The following is a 13,036-nucleotide window of genomic DNA, read 5'->3' as shown; positions in this document are numbered from 1 at the left end:
TGAGTTAGTAACTGAGTTACAAGATTCTAAAAGTAATTAATTACTTGAAAAGTAACTATTGTGTTACTTAAAAAAAACGTTTAACCCTGGGGTCCAGGGTATAATTGGCCATTTTTGACCACTTCTGATGTTTCCTCCACATTTCACCTTTAAAAACGATTTCCTTTGCCTTGTTTGGTCTCATCCTTTTCAGCACAACCTCACGTGTCTGAATTTACAGTCATGTTTTCATTTTGACAAATTGTGTTAACACAATTGATCTAAAATCAGACAAAAGACATAAAATCCAAGTAGAAAAAGTTATATTTTGTACTGTAACAGCCACAAACATGTTTATTGAATCATATTTCAGAACTTTAAATGCAAATATAAATTGTCAATTTTAAAATCATATGCACAAGTTTTGCAAACAATGTTATTTGCAGCCATTTATATTTTACCCTTTTTTTTATAACCATTTCAAACTATTTATAGAACAATCAGCTGTTCTTCAATAAGATGCCACAAATTATTTGTGCCACTCCAAAAAAATAATTTCTGTCCACTATAAAGGAAACATCACAGCCTGATACCTGCAGGTCTGACAGCAGCAGGTGTGTCACTCCTGTTTCTACCTGGAGACAGCAGTCGCCTCATTGTTCTGACACATGACACAAAACTATCCACAACTACACAAGACAGCACATTAACTACACACTCCAAACACGCTAAACGTCACAAATCTCTCACATCTCAAAACTCTCTCTCTCTCTCTCTCTCTCTCTCGCCGTCACTCCTAAATCTTCCCCCTCTTCCTAAACAACCAAATGTCATGTTTCCATATCATTTTTTGATTGGTCCACATGGTGCATTTTTCCACCAACACAAACGGGCCGTTTCTTGTTTTGTTTTTTAATTGTTTGCTCATAAGCAGAGAGGTCTCGCTGAGCTGTCCTTAGACAGTAAACGTGCCGAAACTATTGAGGAAAAACAGGCGTATATATTGTTTATCATGACTCTGGTTTTACGTGGCCACACAGTTTATAAACTGGTATATGTCACCTTGTTGCTTTGTCTTTAAGTGGTCATGTGATTGGCTTACCACGACTACTATATTCTTCCTCAGTCAAACAGCAGCACTCATGCGATTGTTTTGTCCCCTTAGCTCCAGGTTTTGTGCCAAAAAGTGATTGCCGCCTGCAGGAGCGCGCAGCTGCTTAAAGCTGTAGCGCCCAGATTACTTACAGCTACTTCCTGCAGCTGATATACGATGCAGTAAGCTGAACACAGCTTCAACCGTCTGTTTGTTGAAAAATAGTAACGCAACCGCATTTTCTTGTTAGTAACGGTAACGGCGTTGTAACGATAGGAATAGTAATTAGTTAGATTACTCGTTACTGAACAAAGTAATGCCGTTAGTAACGCCGTCACCTGTAACGCCGTTATTCCCATCACTGACTGTCATTATATGACTGATGGTTTTTAAGCTGAGATTTAAGAAGTAAACTTGCTGTAGCTGCATGCATTTCCGTTCCAGACCCTCTGGTTAACGCTCTGCTTGATGACATTCAGATGTGTGTTTCTGGTTATTAGCATACCAGGATTGGCACAGGTTATGTGTGACTGCACTAGCAAATAAAGAACTCTGATGGAAATCAGTACAGCAAGATCTCCAATTAAGCCTGCAGGTTTTTGCGTGTGTGGAGGTCAGAGATAAAGCCTGGCTCTCTTTCTTTACTGTTTGCTTTATCATCTCATCTGACTCTCCCAGGCTGGTGCCTCATCATTACAGTCATATTAGAAGCCTTTCATTCAGCCAGTCGTTCCTTACTTTAGACTCTCTTTTAGCTGCTTCTGTCACTTTAGGTTATTCACTCACTGACACCATGCCTGAAAAAACTACCTATTACATGTTGCTAAGAAACCAGCAAGGGCACAAGAGGCAGTGTCAGTACAAGGCTGAGCAGGGCTCTGAGGCTGAGCCAGATTTTAATCTTACAGTTTGTTTACATCAACTCATCGTGGGCGTGAGCAGTAATTTGGGCCTTTTAGTGATTTCTTGGGAAGGTTATCCTGTCTTCCTTCTCTCTCCCCAACCAATCACAGCAGATGGCCCCGCCCCTCCCTGAGCCTGGTTCTGTCGGAGGTTTCTTCCTGTTAAAGGGGAGTTTTTCTTTCCCACTGTCGCCAAAGTGCTGCTCATAGAGGGTCATATGATTGTTGGGTTTTTCTTGTAGGGTCTACCTTACAGTATAAAGCACCTTGACGCGACTGCTGTTAGCGCTGTATGAATAACACTGAATTGGTTCCTTTCCCCACACTTCAAAAAAACAAACAAACAACAAGAAGAACTTGGTCTACAAATGTAAAAGTTCATTTTGGATTTTCTCTCATCCACACAGGGTCAAGATTATACACACAGGCATAAATATGTGCAAATACTCACTTAAAATTTTCAGTAAGGCGTGCTGAAGGTTCTACAGTATTTTTGAACTTGACAAAGCCAAGGCTTAACTTCTCATTCATGATCATGACTGATTACAACAGTTTCCCTTTGGTAGCATAAAAAAGCTTTAGATTCGGCTGAGAAGGTCTCTCAGAGCCGTCTCTAAACAGCTGGTTACAAAAGCATCAGTTCAAACAATTAAATGTCAGTACATGTTTTTTGGATGTATCACCACTCTGCTAGGGTCTGACAGTGTTCACGCTGAGTGTTCAAGAACAAACCAAAAACAGCTAAGGCTCAAGCCTTGGATGATGTAGAAACTGCTGGAACAGCAAACTAAATACCTTCTAGAAAGACTTTTTATGCACAGATGAGACAAGGATTGAACTATTTGGCCACAATGACATGAGGTGGACTTCTGGTTGAGCTTTGATGGAGTATACGTGAGTCTGGGAGCTCCCCCCGATTTCAGTTAAATTGTTATTCATTCGTGCTTTTTGGCCATAATTCCAGTCCTGTTTTAGTCTATAGTTTGTTGTGTTGAGAAGTTTTACTCGGGCCTGCGTAAAATGGCAGCAAAAAATATTAAAACCCGCAGCACTAGTCAAACACAACTGATGCCTAGTTTGCAAACCGCGACCACACCCTCGAGTGAGCCGTCGTCTCCTGCAAAGCCCCCCTCGTGCCAAGCTAATCCTGATATTGAAGCTCTCAAGGTCGAGTTGCTGGCTTCGCTGAGGAAAGATATCGCTGATATCTTTAAAAAAGAACTCCAGGACACTCTGGGTGATGCTTTGTCTACCACTATGTTCGACCTGCAAGCGGTGAAGATGCAGCTGGCGATCGATAAAGCTGCCAATGACGCTACCATGTCTGAGCTAAAAGGTACAGTCAGGGAGATGGAGCACGCACTCACTGTGGGCTCTGATGATATCGCTGAGATGAAAAACACTATAGATATAGAATAGCATATGCAGGGAAGTATATTCTCCTTTTTTATCAAGAAGCAAAGACAAAAAGGAAAAAAAAGAAACAGGGCAGGATTCAGTGGTCGAATCATCCGTTCCCACCAAAACCAAATCTACGCCCTTGACACTAACTGTGCATTGTTTTCTTAGGCCGTTGTGCTAGTTATTGTACTGTTGGTGTGCTGGTTCCTGTTATTTTCATTGTTATATACTGAGACTGAATCATATAATAAACTCTTGTACTTCAGATCAGTCCAGCACAATCTTCTCTAAGCTTACTGCATTTATTTGCACAGGACTGAGTTTTTTTTATTTGGTTCTTTTAGGGTTTTTTTTAAAACTTTATTTTATGCACTTTTGGTGTTTTGCTGAAATGTTCACCTTCTGAGGAAACAATATTTTGTACTGTGAGATTTTATTGTTACGTGCACGCTGCTATACAGTAGGGAAGTTGGCGAGAGGATTTGTTCTCTCTCGCTCTTATTTGTCTTTGTGCTCCAGTTAGTCCAGTCACGTTGGTGAATCATTTTTGCTACTTTGGGGTTCACTGCTGTGTCCTTTGTTCTGTTTGGTGGAGACTTGGGGTGTATTTGTGTTCAGGGTTACTTTGGGGCGTCTCTTTACGGACACTGGCATTTTGGTTGTTGTTGTTTTGTTGTTTTGTTTTTTCTTCTTCTTTATGAATGGTTAATGGCAATATAGACCCCAGCACTGCTGGGTCAGGCATGCCTCTTAGCTTCATTAGTTGGAATATCAGAGGTATGGGTAACCCTGTTAAGAGAGGTTTTCACTCACTTGAAACGTCTAAATTCTGACATAGCATTTTTACAGGAGACTCATCTTCGCATTAAGGATCATTATAGGTTATATTGCCCTTGCGTGGGTCAGGTCTTTCACTCAAATTTTAATTCGAAGGCTAGAGGAGTGGCCATTCTCATTAATAAGAAAGTTCAGTTCTCTTCGACCGATGTTATCGCTGATAGGAACGGTAGATACATCATTGTTGCTGGTACCCTAATGCAGAAAAAGGTTTTGTTGGGAAATGTATGTGCGCCGATGATGCTGAATTCACTAATAGATTGCTGAGTAACATCCCCTTTCTGAACACTCATTTGCTGATCCTTGGTGGAGACCTGAATTGTGTTTTTGATTCAATCGTGGATCGATCTAGTCCTCGTAATTTGACTCCATCATCTGTCTAAAACATTCTCAGATTTTATGAAACAGAATGATCTTGTTGATCCATGGAGATTTCGCAACCCTTCAATCAAAACATTTTCCTTTTTCTCCCAGGTCCATCATTCTTATTCCAGGACTAATATTGCCGGGCGATTGGACTCCCCATTATCTGTTGAAGAAGTATTAAAAGCTATTACAGCTATGCAGTCTAATAAAGCCCCGGGCCTGCATGGGTTTCCAATTGAATTTTATAAAACATTTACTGGTAAAATGGCACCATTGCTTTTGTCTGTGTTTAACGAATCCTTGGAAACGGGCTCATCACTACCTACTTTCACACAAGCCGGGTTAGGGTTAGGGTTATCCAATACCGGTGCCAAACCGTTACTTTTGAAACAATGCCGGTGCTTAAACGGTGCTCGAACCAGTGCTTAAACAATGGAAAAAACACAAACTTTGTCCAAAAACCTCTCATGTTTAGCTGTTTTCCACTTTTTCTTTGGTCAGTTTAGCCTTTTTGGCCAGGGTGAAGGGAGTATCTGCCATCAAACAAGAAGACAGCCGCATGTAGCTATGATGATGTTTGCTAGTTCACCTTACGTGCATTAATGTAATAACGTGGTTAGCCTACTCAACGTAAATTACACACGAACAACATTAAGCTACTCACGCAGAGAAGAACGGCTGCTGCTGCATCATCATCATCATTTCTGCTACACTGGCAGGGCTAGGGGCCAGGACTCTCCTCTTCGGGTTTTTGGGGGATGTTGCTAACTCCGGGTCCGATAACAGGCAACCCACCCGCAGTAGATGTGCTCGGTGTGAGGTCTCGCAGCAAGCTATCAAATACGGTGCATTTCTCGGCTTTAAAAAAAAATGCGTCGCCAGGTGTTTCATCAGATTCGAGGTGTTACCTCCTTTGCACAGTATCAGCTTAAAGCACTTGTTGCAGGCTGCTGAGTTTGCATCTTTTGCTGTGAAGTACAGCCAGACTTTTGACCACTTCGCCTTTGGCATTTTTAATCTGTAGCTCTGCTCTAAAAGAACCTACGTACCTGGACCCGCCTACTATCCTTGGAAAGGTAAAATGTTTGGCTGGAATCCAAAGCACCGAAATGTGCGCTGCTTTTCGGTCTGGTTACTACCGTTTATGTCAGAACTGGGGCCATAATGGCACCGGATACCGGTACCCATCCCTAGTTGAGAGGTTGCACTGCCAAATTTTTCCACAAGTGGCAACTCTTTATTTCTTATTTTACTAAGTCTAGAAGCCTGTTTAAATGTACTTCTGTTACTGTTTTATTCTTGTAATATGTTTGATGGTTGTGTTGATCCGTGTGGGACTTGGGGGGTTCTTTGTTTTAGAGTGTTTTTGTTTAGTTGTTTTTTTCATATATAAGTATATTTACTTAGGAAAATGAAGAAAGGCTAATTGTATTTTGGTAAGTGCAAGTACTGTGTTGTTTTCTTTTTTCAATATAAATATTTGCACAGTGACATGAGGTGTGTTAGTAGGAATAAAGGGGCTTTCAAGCCTAAGAACACTGAACCGACTGTCAAGCATTGTGGTGATAACATCATGCTCTGGGCCTGTGCTACTGGATTATTGTACATAAAGGATGAAATATTAAAGAAGGAATTATTCAGCTTATTCAACAACTAGACAGCTGAAACATGGAAACAGCTGGCTATTCCAACAGGACAATGATCCCAAGCACAACTCAAAACTAGTTTTGGAAGCGACAAGGCAGGCTAACATTCATTTTCTGAAATAGTCTTCCCAAAGCCCCGACCTGGACCCTAATGAAAATTTGTGGACTATGTTTTTAAAAAAAAAGAAAGAAAGAAAGAAAGAAAAAAACTGGGTCAATAGTAATCCAGCCAATTTAAATTGACTCCTATGGACCAGTTCTGCAAAGAAGAGTGGTTATCCAGCTACATCTATACCGACTGTATAATATCCAGTCTGGTTCTGTCACTGTTCTTCACAACTGTAATGTTTATTTGGTTTAACAGTTTCTCAGAATTAGACTAGACTTCACCCATCGCAGCGTTTTAATCAGGCTGAGGTCTGAATCTGCACTGGACCTTTGCAACACGTTGATTCTTTTCCTTTTCAGCCATTCTGTGGTAGATTAGTGCCGAGTACCATTGTCCTGTTCCAATACCCAGTTTCAATAAGATAAATGGCCTCACATTTCACTGTACAATGCTTTGGTATGCAACTCAGCGACTATATAAAGCCCAGATCCTGTGGCTACGAAACAAGTGCAAATGACGAGCCTTCCACCGTTGTGCTTGATATTTAGTGTGAAGCATTTGTGCTGACATGGAGTGTTTGGATTTCACCTAATGTTGCATTAGGGCCAAAATTTCCACTTTTTTATTGTTGTTTCACAAATCATTTTAGAAAGAAGAAGGTTTCTCCTCATATACCTTCAAAAACATCCATACTTGTTCAGTCACTTTCTAACTGTGCTGTCAAGAACTGCAACATGTGACAGCTGAGGTCCGTAGAGTCCTAGCAGTAGCTGTAGACACTGGTCTACATTTGCCAGAATGTCGACTTCCAGTAGGGATGTAATTGGAAAAAGAAAGATTGATGGGAAAATGGGCATTTACAGACCTTAGACTACTTAGACCAGCGGTCCCCAACCTTTTCTGCGCTACAGACCGGTTTATGTCCGACAATATTTTCACAGACCAGCCTTTAAGGGATCGTGGATAAATACAACAAAATAAAACCAGTACCGCTACAAAAAAGAAAAGAAGATTTATTCATAACACACAGGAAAAGACCAAGGGAAACTTAGTTAATGGTAAAAACGATTAAAAACCATGAAAACCATAAATTTCACACCCGAGCCTCAACTCTCAAGGCCCGGTACCGTCCCGCGGCCCGGGGGTTGGGGGCAATGTTCCCTCTAAGCTGCGCACTGCTGGCAGGTCTCTGCGCACAGAAAAAAATCTAACCAGAATTGAAATTTAAATTAATACTTTAACAATTCTGTTCTGCAGTGTTAGTCAGTGAGTGACTGGCTGCTCCCGTATGGGATCAGAACGATGCCACCTTATCCCATAGTCCAGCCAATAATGCGATTCACATTCGTGTATACGCAGCTAATCAACGTTGACAGGCTATGACAGCGTCCTTATGTGCCGACACCGGTGTTTTGGCTAGCAAAGCGGCTGATGTGGAGCGAAGCCATGTTAATGACAACGTGTACAACCATTGGAGATGTGAGCAGGACAGACGGAACAACTGACGGACAAAGTGTGGACTTTATACCAGTTTTAAATTGTGTTGATCGGCCACGTAAAACCAGAGTTATGATAAAATATCTGCAATGTTTGGTTTTCTTCCTGAATACTGTCGTTGTTTATATTTACTGCCGGAAGAAACGGTAAAAACTGCGTTTTATAAGGAAAACGCTCGAAAGCCTGTGAGCAAAGACAACACCAAAAACCTCAGCCTTTCCTATTGGTCGAAAAATGTACCATGTCGACCAATCAAAAAATGATATGGCAACATGGCATTTAGTTGTTAAGAAACGGGGGGAAGTTTTTGTGTAGTTAGTGTGTAGTGTAGTGTAGTTTTGTTGTGTGTGTCAGAACAATGAGGCGACTGCTGAATGTTACAGGTGTTACAGCAGTGATACATCTGCTGCTGTCAGGCCTGCAGGTATCAGGCTGTTGTTCTCCTTCATCTCATAGTGGACAGAAATTATTTTTTGGAGTGGCACAAATAATTTGTGTGGCATCAGATTTGATGCAGAACAGCTGATTGTTCTGTAAATAGTTTGAAATGTTTATTTTAAAAAAACACCTTGGCTGCATTTTTAGGTAAACAGCTGCAAAAAACTTTGTTGTTTGCATAACTCAGTTACTTTTTTGAAAAAGTAACTATATAATTAATTGCCCAACATTGGTCTTTATTTACTGTATTTGCAGACAGAGAGTTACAGACTCTCTCCCAGACCACAGACTCAAGTCAGAGCTTTATAAAAAAGAAGAAAGTTGTGTTTTCAAAATTGGAGTTCAAGTTATTTTTACTTCCAATAGTGTTAACATACTGCACAGGTCATGAACAAGATTTTTTTTAAATTTTCATTGTAAGTGGGCTAAAGCAGCTAATTAAAAGTATTCTAACATAAATGCTGTAATTTGATTATTTTAATAAACATGTAACTTGGATGGATTCGATGCTGGCGTGACCACAGTGCACACGTCTGCTGTCGCTCACAGTGGTCCAAGGGACGCTCAGGGAGTTTGTGTGTTCGCTCAGACACATGAAAAAAGGCCACTGCCTTTGACCAGCAAAGCACAAACTCTCATAACTACATAAAGAAATAGAAGAACTGGCAAATGTTGTACAAACAGCATCTTTAGAAAATGCAAAGTACTGATTTTATTGATCCTCTGATTTGTTTCTGTTAGAAACACCTAAACAAACAAACAAAAACAGACAGAGAGAGCATGCTTGTAGACAGTAATATTATTCCATGCTGATAATGTCTGTATTCCAAAAACAAAACGCAGATCATAACAACGATCTGCCTTCCAGATAATCCCAACGTTATGTTGAAGTCTTACAACAGAAAGCTTAGTTGACTCGACAGGTTCGTTCATTTGGAGTCTGTGTCTGAGAAATCTGTGGTGATAACAACTGGATTTTCTAATTGGATGAACTTGTTTGAGTTTCCTGACTGTGACAGAGGTCCACCCCCCTCCCCCCGCCTGCAGTTAGACAGGTAGCAGGGCATGTCTAATAGAGGCCCATGGGACTGACTGTTGCACTCATTTGTTTTGCTTTTCTCTGTTGCTCCCTCATCATGTCCGTATATTCTGGACATCTCACGGACAAATCATTCACAGATGCTTTTCCACTCAGCAGACTTCAAGCATGCAACAGCAGCTCAGCTCAGTAAACGCAGTAAAATGAGCACAATGCCTTAAAATGCCAATACACACACACACACACACACGCACACACACGCACCCACGCGCGCGCGCACACGCGCACACACACACACTCCTCAGCAGGCTTTGATTAGAGAAAACAGGGCAGTGGGGGTGACGCACAGGTAGTTGTGCCATGAACTCTGGTGACCTCAGGTTCACTCATGTCAAGAAGCCGTGTAATTTTTCAGGTGATCAGCTTAAATGTGTTAATATCTAACATTAAAAAGTTCTTCACATAGCCTGTTGATTGACTTCAATAGCATATAACCTAATGAACTTTGAGTTATTACAGGTTAATAAAGTACTAAGGTAAATATCAGGACATTAAAAAACAAACATGCTTGTAGAACTCTAACAGAAATAATTTGAAGTAATCAGATTCTGTATTTATCAGTCTTTCACATAATTAAGGATGTTAGCCCACTCTTGCGTCAGTTCACTAAGGTCTGTGGGCATTTGTTTAGTGCACAGCTTTCCCACCACAGCACTTTGCTCAGGTTGAGGTCTGGGCCAGCGTAACACATTCGTTCTTTTCTTCAGACGTTTGATTGCAGCAGTAGTTTACTGATGTGTTTGGAGTCACTACACACTGGATCCTGCGGCTCTTCTGAAGTGAAAGTCTCAGATCAGAAGTACCTGAACTGCTGCTATAACTCTCAAATACATGCCTTTATGGAGTCTCACTAATCGAGAAGATCTTCATTTAGCCTGAAAAAACGAGTTTGTTGTTCAATAATCGAGCCGTCAGGGTGACTACAGAGTCGGAGCTCTGTTGAGCCAAACATTGTTTTAACCCTATCTGATAACTTCATGAATTTCATCACAAATAAAATTTGAGCCATTACCATCAACATGTGTGTTAGAGCTCATTCCTACAAGACGGTTCACTGAAGTCCGACCACTGATTAATCCTTTGATTTTAAATATGATCGACCTATTTCCTCTGTCGCCAGCACAGGCTGTTAAGGTGGTAAGTTTGACAAAGCTATCAGCTGATCCAGCAGTCTTAGATAATTACACAATAATCTCCAATCTTCCATGTTTTCCTTCCCATTTTTATGAATAAAGGGAGTTTTTCCTTCTCACCGTTGCCAAGTTCTTGCTCATAGGGCATTGTGTGATTGTTGGGCTTTTCTCTGTATTATTGTGGGGTTAAATATAAAGCACCTTGAACTGACTGTTGTGATTTGGTGCTGTATAAATAAAACTGAATTGAATTGAATTACACAACCTTCAGATACAGTGTGTACCTTTGCAGACTGCAATATCTCTTCCGAGGTATTGCAGTCTGGTCAACATTGCACTGATTGTGTTGTTTAACCTTTTTTTCCCCTGCAGGGATATCAGGCTCTACTGTTTTGATTGCAGTGACATTCTCTGACATTTGAACATATGGCCACACATCTCAATTAGGATGGGAATATCAAGGATTGAACGAAAATCGGGATAATCCCAAAAACTAACAGTGAAGTCTGTTGTCTGCCTTCCAAGGATCAATACGTCAGACATGCTGCTCTTTCCACAGCTGAGCTCCAGGTGTACACAGACACAAGAAGGTTTAAGCGCTGACAAAAGATCCAACTCAGCATCTGGCTGAGCAGACACGTGGCCTTTTCACGCTTCATGTGGTGTCTGCTTCCTCATTTGTTCCTCTCTTTACAATAATGCAAAGTTAAAGCCTAGTTAGATAATATGTATTATCATTAGATAATATGTATTATCTAACTACATGTTGGCTCCAGGGCCTAAATTATGACATGGCCACTTTAGCCAGAAGATATCGTTTCCTTCAATGAGCTGAAAGAGCTGAAGACAGTTTTCTCAGGGAGTTTAGAAATAAAATCCTAGAAAGGCAGAACAGGACAAATACAAGAGCTATAACTGGCTGGAAATCTCAAAGGCCAATGGGAATCATGATAAGGATTCATGAAGGTCAGCCACAGATAAAAACCTCCAAGACAGGAGAACAGGGGCCAGCTGAAACTGTTCAAAGCTGCCACCGATTTCAAGACATGAACGCGCCTCACAGTGGTTGGAGGTCCAGCACCTTCAGGCTCTGTGAACCATGAACAAAGGAAGAGCAGGAATGGGGATAGTCAGAGCCACAAAGCATCTGCAAATACATCAGATAGATGGAGGAACTATCATCTGTGACCAAGACTGAATGGGATGTTCTATCGACAGATACATGATGTTGGCTGAAATTAAAAAGTCCTAACAGTGGCAGGAAAAAGGCTGAAACAGCTTCTCCTGGCCTCTGGCAGGATCACAAGAACGTGCCCCAAACTGCAGATCCATAGATGGAGGAGTCTACCACAGCTGGCAGACTCCTCCATAGATGGAGGAGTCTGCCAGCTGCAGTAGACTCCTCCATAGATGGAGGAGTCTACTGCAGCTGGCAGGACCCAAGTTGCCTGGAGGTGCCCTGGATAACTAACTGATGGAACCATGATTTCTGCTCTTCCAGCACATTCTGGTGGAGAATATCAAGCATCAGTTCATGCGCTGACGCTCAAGTGCACTTAAATTACGATCTGAAACGCACCACCAAGTCCACCATTGAATGGTTCAACAATAAGAAAATGATGATTTTGTAGTGTTGGAGTCAAAGTCCGGAATTAAATCCAAGCAAGATGCTTTGGCATGACCTTCAAAAGGCCACGGAGGCTCGAAAATCTCCATGTGTGGCTAAATAAAAACTGTTCTGCCAAAATTCCATCACAGCAATGTAAAAGGCTCATTGTTGGTTATTGTAAATGCTCAGTTGTTTGCTGCCAAGCGTCAACAACCAGTTTAGGGGAAAATTTCTCATAGAGACAGATTTTTTTCCCTTATTTAATGCAAAAAAAAGCTATTCACTCAGGTTCTCTTTGTCTAATATAACTTTGTTTTTGATGATCTGAAACATTGTTACAAATATGAAGAAAAACAAACACAACTGTTTTATTTGCTACATTTTAGTATAAAAAGTCAGCTCATTAAAACTGGTCAGACTATCTGAAAAGAAATTTTAAACATAACTTTTCTCTTCTCACCATTTCTGAGTAGAAACAGATTTACAGAAGCATGTAGACTACCACACAGGGTATGAGACGGTATGAGCAATGTGTTGTCCCACACGGACATACCTCTGTGAAGTGGTTTAGTAGTGGGGGCGGGCTCTGATGCTCATTTTACAGTCTCATTAATCCCTCTGTTCACAATTTCACGCACAGCTTAGGCCTCGGTGTTATTTTCACAACCTTTTACCACTAATTCCTGTGAATCCTGAAACATAACACCTTCACTCGTCCTCCTTCCTGCTGCATGCGTGTCTCTGTGTTCTTGAGGCAAAGACGGCTTCATCTCAGCTTCTCCTCATCAAAGTCAGGCTAAAGATGGAGAGAGACATCAAAAGCCCATCCCAGAGTGTGGGCTCCATCTTTATGAGGCTCAGGGGCAAGACTGCCAGTGTGCTCTGGACATGCCCAACTGTGTTACTGCGGTCAGCAAGAAATGTTTA

Source organism: Perissodus microlepis, chromosome 11 (genome assembly GCF_051167445.1).
Source record: "Perissodus microlepis isolate ML-2025 ecotype Zambia chromosome 11, ASM5116744v1, whole genome shotgun sequence".
Lineage (NCBI taxonomy): Eukaryota > Metazoa > Chordata > Actinopteri > Cichliformes > Cichlidae > Perissodus > Perissodus microlepis.
Note: the sequence above shows the minus strand (reverse complement) of the source record.